This window comes from Rattus norvegicus, chromosome 11 (genome assembly GCF_021556685.1).
Source record: "Rattus norvegicus strain SHRSP/BbbUtx chromosome 11, alternate assembly SHRSP_T2T, whole genome shotgun sequence".
Taxonomy (NCBI): domain Eukaryota; kingdom Metazoa; phylum Chordata; class Mammalia; order Rodentia; family Muridae; genus Rattus; species Rattus norvegicus.
In genome coordinates, this window is record NC_141544.1 from 89,991,487 (window position 1) to 90,006,672 (window position 15,186).

At 45.0% G+C, this 15,186-nt stretch overlaps 1 protein-coding gene across 38 annotated transcripts in view; it reads right to left on the minus strand.

Moving 5' to 3' along the window:
* The window catches only part of Lpp (LIM domain containing preferred translocation partner in lipoma), a 633,326-nt gene that overhangs the window by 508,111 nt on the left and 110,029 nt on the right, over nucleotides 1-15,186 (minus strand). For 2 of the 38 annotated variants that reach the window (NM_001013864.2, XM_087575800.1), the window contains 1 exon segment: nucleotides 144-188. The gene's annotated coding sequence lies outside the window, so the exon portion shown is untranslated. 38 annotated transcript variants of the gene reach the window in all.

Sequence of the window (15,186 nt, forward strand, 5' to 3'; positions counted from 1 at the left end):
ATTTTCTCTACTTTATCAGTTCTACATGTATGAACTTTATGCTTCACTGAATTCTTTACCCAAAACACTGCTAAACTCCATCCTACTGTGCAAGGTGATGTAAAATACTTGAAAGTCCTCCCCAACAAGAATATGGTCCCTACCTGATCTTAGCGAACTTCCACTCTTGGCAATGAGCTGTTACGGATAATAGAAGCGGAACTCTGTTACATCACAATGCACGCCATACATAAAGCAACATCATAGCAATCAAAACACATTGCAAAGGACATCAAATGACATAGAAAATTAAAATATTAACATCATATACAGGAAGCAACAAAACCACACACACAAACACACACACACACACACACACACACACACACACACAGAGCTACATAACATGTAGCTTTTATCTTTTAAAACAAACACATGTGGATGACACCTCAGTATCTCAGTGTACTAGTGTGTCAATTTTCCGAAAGGAGCCTAGGCAACACCATTGCAAAAATGGGTTCGTCTCACTTGGTGGAAAATAAAAGTTCTTGTTTAAAACAACCAAGAGGAAGACAGGCTTGCAGAGATTGCCCATGTGGACTGAGTCACCCGACCCACCCAGCTCAGAGAGGAGAGGCCACTGATTGCCACCGATGGTGGAGGAGTGTCCACGAGCACAATGTGACAGAGACAGGCCTGACTGTTTCCTGGTTCCCTAGTGCAGCACAAGGTCCCTTTACTTTGCTCAGAAATGGAGTTTGGTTTTTGTTTGGTTCTTTGTTTTGTTTTGTTTTGTTTTGTTTTGTTTTGTTTTGTTTTGTTTTCTAAAAGGACATGAAAACTGTTTCGTTTCCTTTTCACCTCAAAGTTCTAACATCCTGCTTTACCTCAGAAACCTGCACATTATCACCATCCTGGGCCCCTCACACATCATCCCTCCTGAAGCCATTCAGGAGTTCTGACTCTTGCTCTGGTCAAGAACTCAGGAGATTCCTATGACCCCTGGGAGGATGTGTGGCACAGGCACAGAGTCTATGATCTAGTAAAGACGTCAGTGACAGAGACTCCATAGCCCTTAAAGACTAATGTACCACCCAGGACGAGCCAGCCAGCTCCTCAGCACAGTCAGAGGACTGCAGTCTGGCTGCTCGCTCAGTGTGAGCCACCAAGCCCGTCTGTGACGCCTCCCTGCCCCTTTCCCAGACAAGCAGATTCTGCCGTTAGAATTTACTCAAACTGTGCTCCCCACTAAGATAGAAAGAGAAATTCTACAGTTTCCAAATAAGAAAGATGGGACTACAAATGACAATGATTCCTCCACATGGTGTGCACGAAGAGACAGGAGAGGGCCCTGTGCTAGGGGAGAGGCCATGGTTTCCTCAACGAGTAAACTCACTCTCCGTCCGGTCTGCAGTTTTTCACAAAGAATTAACTGACTCTGACAAAAGTCTGAGGTGCCCCTGCAGATGGAAGGTCTAGTTCATTGTACAGAGAAGAACATGTACAGAAAACAGTTCAGTTTGCGGAGGGCACGCTTGATCATAATGGAAAGACTGAAGCCCATGGAAAAGAGCCTCAGGGCCACTCTCAAGGCCAAGTTTCCTTAAGCCTTCATTCTCCAGCCGAGGTATAGAAGCTAAGGTACACAAATGAAGGATAACAAGGTGTTCTGGGCCGAATAAACAGTGGCCGTGGGGATCAGGCCAGGGTAGAACAGGGGGCGGTTAGATGCAGAGACTCCAGCTGGGGCCACACCCACCTCATGACCTTTGCGGCCTTCTCCTTCCCAAGCTCTGTGTGTCTTTCTCCTTCAGACACGTTAAGCACTGCATAACTCAGTGTGAATTCAAAATCAGGACATTTTCAGAATTACCTAAGAAGAATTTCGAAATGCAAATCTTGTAGTCTACACCCAAAAGATGTAGAAATAGAGAGTGGATCAACAACTGACTAACATTTTAAAAATCTAAGAGGCACTCCTCGGTTTTCTATAGGCATTGTACTAGTCCCCATGTAAACAATCGTTCTACTGGGTTTCTGATTCGAGAGCCCCCTCTACTTCCCTCAAACTTCTAAACACAGACTCTCTAAAACATTCTCCCCCACTGTACCAAGGAATGAGTATCTCTTCTCCTTGGATTTCTCACCCCATGACAGACTCTAAGAAGATGCTTAGGAGGGAGACCAATACTGAAGACTTAGGTCCCACGTTTGGCACTGTGTTTACTTCTGCTTAGGGGCTGATCCTTGTACCACAGACCTTGACAGGATTGCATAACATTTGTTTGCCCACGTCTCAGCCATCTAAGTGCCCTTCATCTGAGGTTGCATCAATAGATTTGCCAGCCTAAATTACAGACCAAATGACATCAGAAAACCATCCCAGGTTCCTCGCTTCTAAGATGGCCCTGTTCTCCTGTTCCAGCCTCCTGGTTTTTTTGGTGTGTTTTTTTTTTTCTCCTGTATTGATATTGGAGAGTGTGGAGGGCAAGAAGCCAAGCAGTATCAGAACATCTCCTATCCTTCTGCCTCTCCCTTTCCATTGGGATCCCTCTGTTCTCCACAGGAAGGGAGGCATGAATTATTGGATTATATAGAATGGCAAATACAAGTCAGTCCCTTACTCCAAACCTTGAGACTTATCTGACTCCTTGGAGTACATACTCCCTGATCTTCAAGGTTGCAGGATGTACAGATGTAGCCCCTTACTGTGGAGGAACTGCCTGAGAGAAAGTCAAATGTTCCCATGTTGGCAAGCCCACTGAGCTGAAAGACTTTAAGACCTTTCTCCTGTCCCCCTCTGCCTGGCATCTGCATCAGCTTTAAGTGGCATCCAGTAAGTATGAAATAACAGCAAATGGACATTAACATTGAATGACATTTGGTGGCCAGGGGTGAATGAAGTTCATCCAACTGTCGGTGAGATGCAACCCTCTCCGTATGATCCCTGCTCCATCTAACACACACTGAGTGGCCATTGTCTTGTTCCTCCATGCTTCTGCTGCTACCCATGCTCCCCACTGCAATCCCTCACCTCCTTTTCTGGAACTTTATCTTTAAATCCGCACTGCACATCACCTCTTCCAAGTTTCTGTCCCCTGTCACTCTGAGACTACACAGACATTCTAAATCTAATGTAAGCCCAATGTCTACAGGACTGAGAACTCCTGAATTATCAATGACTGGGCCCATTCATTTCCAAGTCATTCTTTTCGGCCCTCTTCCATTCAGCCAAGTTAACAAACATTTGCTGAGAACTTAAGTGCCAAGTCTCAAATTAAGAGCATTATATTTTGTGCTGACTACTTTTATGCCAACTTGACACACAAATTAATTATCTGAAAAGGGGGATTTCAATGGAGAAGATGCCTCCATAAGATCCAGCTGTAAGGCATTTCTTAACTAGTGACCGATAGGGAGGACCCAGCCCACTGTGGGTGGTGCCATCCCTGGGTTCTAGAAGAAAGCGGGCTAAGCAGGCATGGTAAGCAATCCAGTAAGTGACACCCATCTATGGCTTCTACATCAGCTCCTGCCTCCAGGTTCTTGCCCTGCTTGAGTTCCTGTCCTGACTTCCTTCAATGATGAAGGGAAATAATGGAAATGTAAACCAAATGAACCCTTTCCTTTCCCAACTTTCTTTTTGGTCATGGTCTTTGATGGCGGCAGCAGAAACCTGAAGACACACTTACTATCGTCTTTCTCAGGAAGAAGAAATAATACTCCGTCTCTAGCCAAAACAGGGTTATCCTCACCAAGGTTCACCATTCCAAGATCATCATACTGTTTGGGTGTAACCATGAGAACTCATCGATTGAGGCAGACCAGCAGATGTAGATGGACGTGAGCCACTGGGCTGTTAATTCAAACCATGTGCCTTTAGGTTTGGAGTAGGGAAAGAGCTGCCACTGAGAGAGTGGGAGCAATCACAGGAAGAAGGCAAAAGATCAAAGTCCTAATGGGCACTGCTCCACAGAAAGCCTAACTGGTCGCTGTGAACAAGACTCCCATCCCCAAACTTGCTTTGAAAACAGAGGTCAGGATAACTGTGGTTTTGTCACTAGATGAATAACAAGCCCTGAGGGTTGCTAGAATTACAAGACCCAGACCAGATCCACTCAAATATAGCTGGAAGCTTTCTAGTAACTCTAACCGTGCATGGGCAATGAGCTACACAGAAAAGTGAGTCACTTACTGGAATCTGCGCTGGCCTACATTACTCAGCTGATATTAATACACCCACTTGTTCATTAAAGTTTAATTGGAGTTCATCGGAATTGGTTTCACTGGATACTTAATCAAAGAGGACTGTTAGTGTACAAAGGGTGCACTTACAAAGGGGGAAAGGCAAGTCCTCTCTTGCCTCCCAGTACATCCACTAGGACGAGACAAGAACCTATAAGGAAGAGGAGGAACAGCCGTCTAGACTCAGCCCAAAGCAAGAAAGAGTAAATAAAACATTCTTTGGAAAGTTCCAGGAAAAAGTCTCCAAATCCAAAGCATAACCAGAATCCATCCGGGATTCAGATGATAACATGAAAAGGAGGATTTGCTCCTTCTAAACCCTTTCTGGAATTCAGTAACAGATCTACAGGTCTCCTTTTCACCTCCAGGGCACCCGCTTTCCAGCTGTATATCATTATTTTTTAAATGGGTGGATAAGAAAATTAACCATCATGCAACATAATCACACACTTGTCCTGCGCTGACAAGCAAACCATGAACACAATCCCAAATGCCTATTTATACAATGAGGGCTGTCAGCACCCTGGCATTTCTTATTGGATATCTCACTAAACAACATTTTAGGAAGTATTCGTTTTTAAGGCTCGAAGAACAGTGCAAAGTAAAGAAGGAATATATTTTGGGTTTGGTGGATCTGATTGTATCATCAGCCTTTTCTTATTTCTGTTCATCACTGTTAGTATACAAGACGACTTTGCCCCCAAAGAAATCCTTCCAAGCTTGGCAGTATATAGGACTTTGATTCCCTCGAGGGGCTTGGAAAGCATCTGACTGAAGGGCAGACTAAATTTCTTCATAATTATACTGAGATGCAATTCATATTGGAAATAAAGTCACAGACTTAAACTAACATCGTCGCAATCTAACTTAAGGATAAAGAAACCGGTATTGTTCTAACCTGACGAAATAGAAGAATGTAAGAGAAACAGAAGGAAAAATCCTTCACTATCCTTTATGGTGCCCTTGCCACAAAAGCTTCGTTCCCAACTTCCCAGGAGAGGTGGAGGAAGGGGTGTAGGAGACACAGGCTTCCGTGAAAGTACAGAAGCCACAACTCTAGGACCTTAAGATGTACACGCCGATCTGTATCTGATGCATAGAACACACTAAAAAGTGTCACTAGGCTCTGTAGACCTCAACGAAGACCATCAAACTCAGAAACTCAAGGGATCAAGAGTCATCCCCACAAATAGATTCCGTTTGCTTCTGCTGCAGGCCTTCAAGGAGAGAACAGTGCACTCAGACGTTGCCACAGAAGAACATACACAGTATGAAGGAAGGAAGGTTTCCAAAACATATTCTCGGCTCCAGACTTCCTGGGTGCCTCGGACTCTGAGGGACTCCCAAGCATTTGCCAAAGAGAATGTAATTCTTTCCACTTCCAATCGAGCAGAGCGCAGAGTCCAAGTCAGCAAGAAGTTCAGGAGCATCTCCCATCCCTCTGTCCTGTCAGCTGGGGACAAGATGGGCTCTCCAGTAAAGATGGCCTGTAATCAGAGCTGGATCCTGGAGTCATTTCGGTTTGTTTGTTTTGTTGTTGCTGTTGTTTGGTTTGGGGTTTGGCTGTTGTTGTTGTTGTTGTTGTTGTATGTATAGAGACATAATCTCTCACAGCCAACAGTTTCATTTTCATGCAAACCCCAAGTCATTACTTTGCTGAAGGAGACTGTCTTCCACTTAACATTTCTGCCAGCATGAAGCTCTGTGAGGTGCCCATCCAGACTTTGCATCAGCATGAGTGTGCCTCTTTAAATTCATACAGCAGGCCTGCACATCCTGCTTCCTAATCACCATGCAAAAAAAGAGGAGGTTTTCCTTCACCTTTCTCGTTCATTAAAGCAAGTTTCAGGAAATACTTTGACATTTAATTTCTTTTTTTTTTTTTTGAGAAACACATGCTGGTTTAACTGAAAGTCCTAGAGATTTAATTATATTTATACTTAGATCATAGCAAATTATAGATGGTTTTAACCAACCTACTTGAAGGAAGAAAGTTACCTGGTAGCACTCGGTAACACTGACTCCACGAAACGCAAAGCAGTGTGGCAAAACGGAACCCACTTCAGTGTCCAGTGCTCTGCGTGTGCATCCACCATTGCTGTAAGGAAAGCCTCTGAACCTCTGTGAACCTCAGCTACAGACAGAAGGACCTGGAGAAGCCCTGCCTTGTCTGACTCTTAGTGACTCTGTAAAGTACACAGAACAAAGTGTGTTCAAGGGCTTTAGAAACCACAAAGCCCCACACTCAACATAAGACTTCATGTAAAGTCCTTTCCTATAAAGGTTTTGTTTTGCTCTAATGATATGAGCAAGGGTTTCTATTCTGAGTAGGTAGAAGAATGCCCCAAACCCATACTATTAATTCTAGAAAACCTCTCTCTCTCTCTCTCTCTCTCTCTCTCTCTCTCTCTCTCTCTCTCACACACACACACACACACACTCTCTCTCACACTCTCTCACACACACACACTCTCTCTCTCTCACACTCTCTCACACACACACTCTCACACACACACACTCTCACATACACACTCTCACACACTCTCTCACACACACACTCACACACACACTCTCTCACACACACACACTCTCACACACACACACTCTCTCACATACACACTCTCACATACTCTCTCACACACACACTCTCACACACACACTCTCTCTCACACACACACTCACACACTCCCTCACACACACACTCTCTCACACACACACACTCTCTCTCACACACACACACACACACTCACACACTCCCTCACACACACTCTCTCTCTCTCACACACACACACACTCTCTCTCTCACACACACACACACACTCTCTCACACACTCACACACACACTCTCTCACACACACACTTTCTCACACTCACACACTCTTTCACACACACACTCTCTCTCACACTCTCTCACACACACACACTCTCTCTCTCACACTCTCTCACACACACACTCTCACACACACACACTCTCACATACACACTCTCACACACTCTCTCACACACACACTCACACACACACTCTCTCACACACACACACTCTCACACACACACACTCTCTCACATACACACTCTCACATACTCTCTCACACACACACTCTCACACACACACTCTCTCTCACACACACACTCACACACTCCCTCACACACACACTCTCTCACACACACACACTCTCTCTCACACACACACACACACACTCACACACTCCCTCACACACACTCTCTCTCTCTCACACACACACACACTCTCTCTCTCACACACACACACACACACTCTCTCACACACTCACACACACACTCTCTCACACACACACTTTCTCACACTCACACACTCTTTCACACACACACTCTCTCTCACACTCTCTCACACACACACACTCTCTCTCTCTCACACTCTCTCACACACACACTCTCACACACACACACTCTCACATACACACTCTCACACACTCTCTCACACACACACTCACACACACACTCTCTCACACACACACACTCTCACACACACACACTCTCTCACATACACACTCTCACATACTCTCTCACACACACACTCTCACACACACACTCTCTCTCACACACACACTCACACACTCCCTCACACACACACTCTCTCACACACACACACTCTCTCTCACACACACACACACACACTCACACACTCCCTCACACACACTCTCTCTCTCTCACACACACACACACTCTCTCTCTCACACACACACACACACTCTCTCACACACTCACACACACACTCTCTCACACACACACTTTCTCACACTCACACACTCTTTCACACACACACTCTCTCACACACACACACACACACTCTTTCACACACACACACACACACACACACACACACACACACACAGAGCGCACAGCTGCTGTTTGGAACAATGAGGCAAACAAAGCACAGGATCCTACAGAAACGGCCCTCACAGAATTCACTTCTGCAGAACACCTATAAAACTTAGACAGTAGACTCACTCTGCAAAGATAGCTGATGGATCTAAATTAGAGAGGGTTTCTATTGAAGACATTTCTGCCTAGCCCCTGCCTGGTCCTTTGAAAGTTTGTCAATGCTTTCTAGAGAAAAGAAATGTCAGACAGCTCTAGGACCGGATTCAGGCATGTACAGTCCAAGGAAAGAGAGAACCTGCCTGCGGAGATGACCCAGAAAATACCACTCTCAGCCCATTTTTGGCTAGCAACCTGGCCTCTGGTAAGCACAAGGCAACTTTCCATCGCAGTTTATCAGGCCCATAAGGGGGTTCCATTCCACTCCTCCACTGTCACTTAGGGTTCCTACTCCACCATGTGCAGATGCCAAAGGCCAAACACAGAGAAACCCAAAGCTCTTCCAAGGACATCCGTGGCTGTGCAATTGCCACTTCTACCTAAAAGCTAAACTTTTTCACTGTCCTTGAGTAAATGGCCAAGAATCTACAGGGTCCTTACCCAACTGAAGCGCAAGAGAGCAGCAAGAGCTAACACTATACGGCTTGTTATGTCCTGAGCACTATTCTGTTTGCGTTGTTTCCATTCATTCAATCCTCACAGTGATCATACGGAATTTATTTAACTGATGGAGAAACTGATGCACAAAGAGGTTGTTTTCCAAGGTCACATTTTATGAGTTGCACTGGCTGTCCCTTACCAGGACACAAGACTGCTTTCCCCAGAGCAATTCCAGAGCTGCTGGACACCCACCGTGAACTGTGGGCTTCTGCTAGCTCTCACATGCCATTTTGTGTTTGTTTGTTCTTCAAAATTATTTCCATAATGGTACTGGGAGAGAGAATTAACTCCACCGTGGTGTTAAGGTAGGGTCAAAGCAGATGCCGAAATTCCAAGGACCCATTTAGCTGAAGTTTTAAGAACATTAAAAAAGCATCCTGTCCAGTTTCAAATTCTGTGTCAGGTCCAGACTAGCCCTGACATCTTATTGTACTCTGGGTTAGTTTTCTCCATATTCAGACTTTTTTCCTTATTTATTTACTTCTTTTGCTAAGTGGTCCAACAAGATGTAGGTTAGGGGGCCCAGGGCAGCTTGGCTATTTGTCAGATGCCAAGGTCAAATCGCTTAAGCTGTCTTCTCTACATACTGAGAACAGAGGCAGCAACCATGGCTTAGATTGTTATAACACTTAAATGAGAATGATGTATGCAGTGCACAAAGTGACCGGTATACAGTAAGTGCTCACTCAGTGCATGACTGGATGCAATACGAAAATGGAAAGACATAGGAAAACGGCCTAGCTGGGCTCCTATCATATGGTGGGTCCTCAAGGAGCAGAACATTATCAAACTGGAGTATAAATACATGAGAGCACAGAGGTGTCTTCTGTCTAGTGTCACATCTGAGTTAGTCTACAAACCCCAAGTGAACTGCACAAAGCCTTTCACATTAGCGAAGATTCCAGTTGGTGATGATTCAGTCTTTCCTGGAACTTACTGAGCAAACAAAAGATGTAAGACGCTAAAATAACTTATCTCAAACTTGACGAGCGTCAATTGTCCATTTTCACCAAAAATTGTATCTTCAATTTGAAAATTATCACTGTAATTTCAAGCCAAACCACAGTAAAAAGCCTCAATTTAATGTTCTTATTTATTTCTGGTATATTTCTCAAGAAATAAAGAGGAAAAACGACTTCTAAACCTCCACCTTTAAAATCCTATCTGTCTGCCTTGCCGAGACTGAAGCGTTACTTATAAAACCATTTCTGCTGGGCTGGGTCCTTCACAGGCGGTAATCATGAGTACTTTTCTGAGTCAGTCAGAGAGTAAGAGAGATGGGTAATATGCAGACAGAGAGTGAGAGACAGACTTTAAAGGCAGAGAATGGAAGACGCTTGAGTCAAGAGAAACTTAGGCAGCAGAACGGTTCCAACCGGTACACCTAAGGAAACACAAGTGAGTAAAGAATTAAACTTCAGAGGGGCAGAGGGACGGCTTAGTGAGCAAAAGTGTCTGTAGTCCAAGCAAGTGGACTGAAGTTTAGATTCCCCAGCACCCAAATAAACACCAAGTGTAGGGTGCTTTACCTGTAACACCAGTACAGGGATAAGCACAGGAAAATCCCGGAGCCTCATCGATCAACCAGTCTACCCAAATTAGTGAGATTCAGTGTTAATGAGAGAACATGTCTCCAAAAGTAAGGTGAAGAAAGGAGATGTGCTTACAGGAACTTCTGGCCTCCATGTGTACCCAAAGGAATGAGGGTACCCACACACATAGACAAACACACATGCATACAACACGCAAACCAAACTAATTTAAAAATATATGGAGGAAAAAACATACGTGCATGGATGTGTTCGTGCAGAAATATGTATGTGTGTATATACAGGTCTGTGTGTAAAGACAGGTTTATGAGTGTTACCTGCCTGTCATTTGGTCTATGTATGTGTGTACAGAAGAACCTAAAGGATAAGTCTTTTTAAAATGCCTGCACCATACAGAGGATAAACAATGCCCAAGGGAACTGGGGGCAGACACAAGAGGCGTTATCATACAGAGGTGTGAGGAGAGGCTGGAGAAAGAGCTCCTGAGAGGCCATGCAACCCAAAACCTCAACTGGGATCATTCCAACTCCATTCCTATTTCTAAGAATGGAGGCCCTCACGAAACTGGTGTGAAATTCAAACAGCAACACACATTGTCAAGTGTTTTGGAAATGTCTGTACAAACAGAAAGGGACATTCCCACTCATTTGTCCCAGTGCCTGGGAGAGCAACTTCCTGTCTGAGCCAACATGCCTCAAGTGGAGTCAATTCCCAGCACAGCCTGCACTCAGCAAAGCAAGACGGGATATGGAAAATCTTCTACAGAGGCGAGGTTTTGTAATTCTTCTATTATTTCTAAAAACAAAAAAAAAGGAAAACTCTTTCTCCCTCTTTTTGTTTTTCCAAATAAAAATAAATTATAACCCTCCCTTGCTAATGAATGCAGGCTGGAGCTGGCCTTAAGTAAAAGCTTTCGGTAACAAATTGCCTGTACTAACTGCTACTTTACTGCTGGATTTTTTTATTGTTGCTTAAGCACGGCAATTATGCTAATAAGCCTGGGAGGATGGTGCGCAGAGTATTGAATCTGACAGATAAAATACTCAATAAAATGCTAATCTCACCTGAAAATTGGAATCAGACAGTCTTATTAGTATTTATGGATACGGCATCCTAAACACGATTTTTAAAGATAAATATATATGAAATCAATGTCTCCAAACACTGGCAGTCTCCCTGCCATTTCTAGTCCTCTATGTGCTGAAATTCAAGGTGACCACCATGCATTGCTTTTGCCTTGCATCTTGCCAGAGAAACAAGAGCTTATGGACACCTATGCCCCATAAAGCGTCAGGGGATTGTTTTCCTCCCCCCCCCACCACCCTCCCCTCCCCATCATCACACTCCTCCTCCCCACAGAGGGAAGTAAGAACTGTCTGTCAGAGCAGAGAAAGAGAGGCAGATTTGACAGCAACAAGAGCCATTTGTCAAACCATCTGGTTCTCTCTCTACCTGACAGGAGGGAGGAGTGATGCGTTAGAGCAGAGAACGGAGTATTAAAGAGTTGGCTTCTCGTCTTGACATTGCTATTTCCCCAATGTGTGACCTTGCTAGACCTCCACGTGTCCAACAGGAGCCTTCCGCCACCCCGTGACTATGTCTCGGTGAGAAACATCTCCGTGTATTGCATAATAAGTGGGGTCAAGGGTCAAAGAGTTGTCACAGCAGCAAAAGGCACTTGCCACCAAGCCTGACCACCTGTGTTCAGTCCCCAAGACACACACAGCAAAACAGATTCTCTAACTCTCAAGATGTCCTCTCCAACATCCGTGTGTGTGTGTGTGTGTGTGTGTGTGTGTGTGTGTGTGTGTGAAAGAGGGGGGAGGCTTAGATGAGGGGCTCAAGGCCCTGATCTATGGCAGAAAGCTAAGTTCAACTCTAACGTACATGGTTCCCTTTCAGCCAAATACCCCCATTGTGGCACCAACCTAAATTCAGGACCACAGGCACCAAGAACAAACAGAGAGGCTGACTTTCCAATAGCCCTCAAGTTTAACTGATTTTCTTTTTTAGAATCAGCACGTTTTTTTATTCAAGGAGGAACCAAGATATAGGTTGCTTTTTTTTTTCCATCCAATTTTGTGTGTAAAGGAGCAGGACAACATGTATGCCATAGCGCATAAGCCCTAGAGGTCAACTTCCGAGAGTCAGTTCTCTGCTTTCACATGAGGATCTGAGGCTCACACTCAAGTCACTAGGCATGGTCCGCCATCTTTAACCGGCTGAGTCATCTTAATGGTTCCTAGCTATCAATTTTAAATGGCCTGAGATCTAAAGAGCCCAGTATTAATTTCAAACAGAAATTCTTCTTGATTTCCACATCAACCTCATAAGGTAGTGAGAGAAGGAACATTCTAGAAGTGACCAGAGCTCTCACCCATGAAGACTGAGTGGGCATCAGGATCAAAACAGGCAGCTGTGCTTTCTGCCTGGTTTTAGTGTGCTGCCAAGCACACACGTCACAGGTGTGTTGACTCATTCAAACCTGAATAGCCAAGGCACAAGTCACAACCACACATGGGGGAGGGGAAGAGAGCCTCGCATCTGTAGTAGCGCCAATCGGAGACTTCTGCTCACAGTCTCGAAGATGAGCTAAACAGCCCTGATACCTCTGCCTTCCTCTATGAAAGAACTAGGCCCAGGAGAAGCAGGTTATATCATCTCCCCCTAGACGCTCTCTCGCCTTCCTCTTCTCACCTTCCTCCCAGACCACAAGCAGCAAGCATGGGAGAGCTTCCACCAATAAAAGAGCTCAATACAGCTCATGGGTCTCTCCGGCTGACTCCCTCATGCAGGCACGACTGAGCTTCTAAGTAAGTAAATAAGTAAATAAATAAATGACAATAAGCAGAGAATGCTGACAGGATTCCTTTGCAAATGGCAGAGGAGAGCCACTGGGGTAGATCCCCACTGGGTGGGTAACATCAACCACCACACTCTAGAACAACTTCCATGCATGTGCAGATATGTACACACGCATGCTTGAGCTCAAATACATGCAGATCTCGAACAAAGAGGGAATATGGGGACCCTGCCATATTTTCTAGTATTTTCATATATTCACAACTTCCAAGGGCTGGTCAGTTCTTTACTTCTATAATTCACACATGGGGAAGAGAATTCAAGTCCATACCTCATTATCTATGAGCCATACTAAGTCTGCAAAACACCGTCGGAACAAACGTATCACACAGAAGCAATTCTCCTCTGATTTACAGGAGACAAACGGAAGCTGTAACAGCAAATCCACTTGTCCACGTCCCACAGGTCCTCAGACCTACACCAGGGGGGCCCCCCCGGCTCCACAGCACTGGGGTTTGGCTCATCTGTTTGCTTCTGGTTTTTTTTTTCATTTGATTATGCTACCTCTGAATTACCCCTTGTTGCCATGTTTTAGTAAACAACCAGAGCAGAAAGTCAGCTCTGAACTGAGACATCTCCCCACAGAGGAGACTCAATTCATACTTCGAGGAATAGTTTCTGGGAAAGCAGAGGAGGCGATGCTATCAAATACTGAAACTTAGAACTCCTACTCACTAGCTGCCTGGGGTGCAGGAAATGGGGCAGAGGCCCTCTCCCTCCATGCTCCCTCTGCCTGTTTCTGTCACTCACAGTCATTACCAGACTGAACTCTTTAGTGAAATGAAAGCTTTTTCCTAGCTTTCTGGCCTTGGGTAAGTCCCTAAAGCCACTGGCCCTGTTACTCATACACACTTATGCACAGATATGCAAACACACATGTGGGGCTGACTAGAAAGTAGCCCTGCTTCCCTCGCTCTGCACGACACTGCAGCCACATGCTGCAAGTCTACAGTGTCTCAGCTCTATTACAAACCCAGACTTCCAACTGCAAACTTTCCGTGGTCCTCTCTTCTACCCACCCTTCCTACCAGCCCTCCTCTGCTATGATTCCAGACCGTGCCCACTCACCTCTGCAGACAACGGCAAAGAACTCAGCTCTCCATCACCGTTTCCGGCCTTCTCCTGACATCCTGTTGGAGAAGATCCCACCAGCTATTCAACAGCTCTGCACCCGCAAGTCCTAAAAACCCCTCCACTACATGGCTGCCTTTCGCTGTGCACGCCGAGGTCTATACCCTCCTAAGATCAACAACTCCAGAACCGGGTTGGTGCCGAGGTCTGGATTAGAAAGAGAAGCCAGGTCAGAGCAAGGAAATATGGCCACAGAGGAGAGGCACAACCAGCACCTATGAGTATGCCACCCAATAAGCAGGCCGCTGTCCGCAGAGACTGACCCTTGGGACAGGTCATGTACCAGACGTCTCCTGGGCCCTTAAGACATCCCCTAATCTTTACAACTGAGCATGTAAGGCATATTTATCCCTCATTAAAGTCACTTAAATTAAGGCTTAAATATGTTTGGTTATTCATTCTCACCGAAGCTGTCTGGGCACACCATTCAAATGGAAGCAGTCTTAGCGCTCACACTCGCAAGTCTATGCACCTGCGCTGGGACACTATGGGGTTTTGTTCTGCTTTATTTTAATGTTTTAAAGTATGTTTATTTTAAATGACATTGTTTACTCTTTGAAATTCGGGAATGATAAGCCAACATTCCCAGAGTTCCCCCAAATTTTCGAAATTATGATTTTAAGGATACTTCTAACAATCTTCCCACTGTGTTATTTGAATACTTACTATCTACATTCAGAGAAGTAAAATACTAAAATACAGGAAGCTTAGTACAAAGAACCAGAGCTAACAGGAATATCAAACAGCGATCTCCTAGTTAGGTAACAGCCTAAGGTCAGCATTTCTGTAACTGGCTCAGCACAGGGGAAGGTGATGTGGTCATGGAGGAGGACTGTGGACACTGCCCACTCAAGAACTTACTTCTCTAGTGTCAACTAGTAGGGCCCACATGCTGAGAGTA